Consider the following 4,872-nt stretch of genomic DNA (forward strand, 5'->3'; position numbering starts at 1 on the left):
TCCTTATCTTTAGACATGTAAGTTATTCCTTCTTTTTCAGTATGATAAGCAATTATCTTAGTCCATTTGTCAGCTGTAACAAATCATCATAGACTGGGGGGCTTAAACAACAAGCATTTGCTTCTTACAGTTCTGGAGGCTGGAAAGCCCAAGATCAAGGTGCTGGCAGACCTGGTGTCTGATGAGAGCCTGCTTCTTAGTTTGCATATAGCTGTCTGCTCATTTTGTCCTCACATGGTAGAAAAGGAGCAAGCTAGCTCTCTAGCCCCTTATAAGGGCACTGATCCTGTTTGTGAGAGCTCCACCCTCCTGAGCTATTTACCTCCTAAAGGCCTCACCTCCAAACACGATCACCCTGGGGATTAGGGTTTCAGCATATGGATTTGGGAGAGACACAAACATTCAGTCCATAACAACAGTCCTTCAGTGAACATTCTTGCAACTAAATATTTGTGCATATTGGGGCGCCTGGGTGGCCCAGTTGTTAAGCATCCAACTTAGGCTCAGGTCATGATCTCACGGTTCATGAGTTTGAGCCCCGTGTCAGGCTCTGTGCTGACAGCCAAGAGACTGCAGCCTGCAGCCTGCAGCCTGCTTCAGATTCTGTGTCTCCCTCTGTCTGTCCCTTAACCCCCCCCAAAAAAATTAAATAAACATTAAAACAGTTTTTTAATAAATATTTGTGCACATCATTGAACATTTATTTCATTAAGATAAATTTCCAAAAGTGAAAATGATGAGTTAAAATATCTTAAATATTTTTCCCAACTGGTACATATTTTATTTTAAATACCAGAGTGTTAACTGGAGCTGGAATGCAGTGGAATCACGAGAATCACCATCAGTTAGTTTCACTTACTTCCAAACATTTCATGAGGGGGAGTCCTACAGCATATGAATCTGAGACTCATCCGTGTGGGGGCAGGGAATCATGCTTAGTTCCTTGTCCAGTGTTGCACAGTATTCCACTGCCACACCCGTTTCACTGCCTCCTTTTACTTCTACATTACTATTCATTGCTTTAAATCTTTGTTTTTTATTTTTTATTTGAGAGAGAGAGAGAGAGAGAGAGAGAGAAAGTGGGGGAGCAGGGCAGAGAGACGCACAGAGAGAATCCTAACGCAGGGCTTGATCCCACAATTTTGGGATCACGACCTGAGCCCAAATAAAGAGTTGGATGCTCAACTGACTAAGCCACTCATTGCTTATATCCCTAAACTCTTATTGCTTATATCCAGGTTCTGCTCAACATCTTAGGCTTATGTTTGTGGGCTAAGCATAGAGAGAATAACTTTATCTCCTTTGGATAATTTCTTTTGTGAAAATCCTAATACCATTATGAACATTAAAACTATTGGATAAGTCAGTCCCATAACTCTCTAGTTTGTGTGTGTGTGTGTGTGTGTGTGTGTGTGTGTGTTTTCATTTGTCTCTCAAGGAACCTTTAGAGACTGCCCCAGATGCTCCGATGAGGATAGAATCATCAATTGAAAATTTTAGGAAAGAAGGTTTTTTTCTATCTTGTTGTACTGTGTACCCAATTTGGTCCCCAAACGTTGGAATTAGAAGCATTCTTGGAGATCCCAGTCCAGCCCTCTCATTTTACAGAAGAGAAAGCAGATCCAGAGAGGGGACTGTCTTTCAGGTGGTGGCAGAGATGTACCTGGAACATCTGTCTTCCGACGGCATGTTCCAGTGGCCTTTCTGCTTGAGCACACTGCTTCCTGAGGCGCGACCTTGGCCAGCCCCTGACTGCTTGAACCACTTTTTCTGTTGGTCCATACAACTGCTGAGCAGACAGTCCTATGTGAGCCCAGATGACTCAGAGCTGAGGCCTAGGAGGGGTCAGGGTGGGGTGGTGGGTGGTGTAGGAGAGCCCGGTTACTCACAGGAGGGAACCAGACTCTCAGACCCGGGAATTGGAGAAGGCCTCGTGGAGCTGGGCCAGTAGGATTTGGGCGCAGGCCATGAGCAGCCTAGAAGAGGTAGAAGAAAAACGGCTGGAAAAGAAGTCTGGAAAGGCAGCATGGAGGGTCCTCCCTGCCAGCTGTAGTGGATTTTGAGTTCTGCAAGACTGTGGAGCCACTGAAGGGTTTTTTGGTTTGTTTTTTTGTTTCTTTGTTTTGTTGGGGAAATATATATAAAAGTGGCCATTTCCACTATTTTTAAGTATACACTTCAGTGGCACTAATTACAGTGTTGTGCAACCATCGCCACTACCTATTTCCACAGCTTTCCATCACCCGAAAGAGAAACTCTAAACTCTGTACTTAAGCAACAACTCCCCGCTTTCCCCTCTGCTCCCAGCCCTTGGTAACCTCTAATCTACTTTCTGCTTCTATGAATTTGCCTCTTCTAGCTATTTCATTTAAGTGGAATCATACAGTGCTTGTCTTTTTGCATCCAGCTTGTTTCACTTAGAAACGTCTTAAAGATCCATCCATGCTGTAGAATATATCAGAAGTTCACTCCCCTTTTGTGGGGGAGGGGGTCCTAAATATGTCATGTTTTCATTTGCTTTTACCTTATTTTGATAAAATATATGTAACATATATTTAACATATATTTTACCAGTTTAGGGGCGCCCGGGTGGTTCAGTCAGTTAAGTGTCCGACTTGGTTGGCTCAGGTCACAATCCCACAGCTTCGTGGGTTCAAGCCCTGCATCAGGCTGTGTGCTGGCAGTGTGGAGCCTGCATGGGATTCGCTCTCTCTCCCTCTCCCTCTGCTCCTCCCCCACAAAAGGGTGGGGGAGCTGTCTCTGTCTCTCTCAAAATAAATAAACTTTAAAAAATCCAGGCTGGGGCGCCTGGGTGGCGCAGTCGGTTAAGCGTCCGACTTCAGCCAGGTCACGATCTCGCGGTCCGTGAGTTCGAGCCCCGCGTCAGGCTCTGGGCTGATGGCTCGGAGCCTGGAGCCTGTTTCCGATTCTGTGTCTCCCTCTCTCTCTGCCCCTCCCCCGTTCATGCTCTGTCTCTCTCTGTCCCAAAAATAAATAAACGTTGAAAAAAAAATTTTAAAAATCCAGGCTAATAAAAAAATCTTATTTTTTAAAAAATTACCCGTTTAACCATTTTTAAATGGATAGCTGAGTGACGTTAATACATTCACACTGTTGTGCAGCCATCAGCACCATCCATCTCCAGAATGTTTTCATCTTCCCAAACTGAAGCTCTGTTCCCATTAAACACTAACTACCATTCCCTTTCCTCCAGCCCCTGGAAGCCACCATCCTATTTTCCATCTCTAGGAAATTGACTATTCTAGACATGTCAAATAAATGGATTTGTACAATATTTGGCCTTGTGTGACTGGCTTATTTAGCTTAGCATGATATTTTCATGGCTCACCCATGTTTAGCCTATGTCAGAATTTCATTATTTTTAAAAGACTTACTAAGATATATATTTTTTTATTTTTTATTTATTTATTTTTTAATTTTTTTTAATGTTTATTTATTTTTGAGACAGAGAGAGACAGAGCATGAACGGGGGAGGGGCAGAGAGAGAGGGAGACACAGAATCGGAAGCAGGCTCCAGGCTCTGAGCCAACAGCCCAGAGCCCGACGCAGGGCTCGAACTCACGGACTGTGAGATCGTGACCTGAGCTGAAGTCAGACGCTCAACTGACTGAGCCACCCAGGCGCCCCGTATCTCTTTAGTTTTAAATAATCTCTCCACTCAACATGGGGCTCGAGCTCACAACTCCGAGATCAAGAGTTGTATGCTCTAGGGACTGAGCCAACCAGGCACTCCAGAATTTCATATTTTTTGAGCCTGAATATTTGTTTATGCATTTATGCACTGTTGGACATTTGGGTTGTTTCTACCTTTTAGCTATTGGGACTAATGCTGCTGTGAACACTGGTGTACAAGTCTCTGTTCAACTCTTTGCTTTCAGGTCTTTGGGGTATTTAGCTAGGAGAGGAACTGTTGGATCATATAGTAATTTTATTTTTAATTTTTCAAGGAACTCAAACTGTTTTTCCATAGCAACTGCACCATTTTTCATTCCCATCAGCAAAGAATGAGGATCCCACTTCCTCCACATCCTCGCCACCACTTGTTATTTTCTGTTTTCACTACTTTTTATGGCAGAATAAGATTCTATTGAATGTATATATCACATTTTTTTTATCCATTCATCTATTGATGGACACTTGGCTTTGTTTTCACCTCGCAGCTATTGTGGTGAATAATGCTTCAATATACACTGGCATACCAGTATCTGTTTGAGTCCCTGTTTTCAAATCTTTTGGTTCTACCCCTAGGAGTGGAATTGCTGAGTCATATGGTAATTCTATGTCTGACCTTTTTTAAAATTTTTATTTATTTATTTATTTTTTGACCTTTAAAAAAATTTTTTTAATGTTTATTTATTTTTGAGAGAGAGGGAGACACAGAATCAGAAGCAGGCCCCAGGCTCTGAGCTGTCAGCACAGAGCCGGACGCGGGGCTTGAATCCACAAGGCGTGAGATCATGACCTGCGCTGAAGTCGGACGCTTAACCAGCTGAGCCACCCAGGCGCCCCTAAGTCTGACTTTTTGAGGAGCCATCAAACTATTTTCCACTGTGGCCACACCGTTTTACATTCCCACCAGTAATGTACAAGGGCCACTAGAGGGGTTTGAGCAAGCCTTCAGAATGAGCAAGCACTTTCCCTCCTGGCCTGCCACAGTCAGTATTCCTCGGGGATTAGAAAATCACTTCTGTGTAAACTGCCTGCTTCTGGGCTATTCCAGTGCCTCCCCTGAGGCTTTCTTTTCTTTTTGGTGTCAGTATTTTAATTCTGTAGTGATTACCTTTCTCCTTAATCCTACTAGATCCCACTCTATGGAGATAATGAGCGAAACTATTAGATCTCCCTATTCCA

This window comes from Herpailurus yagouaroundi, unplaced genomic scaffold (genome assembly GCF_014898765.1).
Source record: "Herpailurus yagouaroundi ecotype Mexico unplaced genomic scaffold, PumYag 419, whole genome shotgun sequence".
NCBI lineage: Eukaryota > Metazoa > Chordata > Mammalia > Carnivora > Felidae > Herpailurus > Herpailurus yagouaroundi.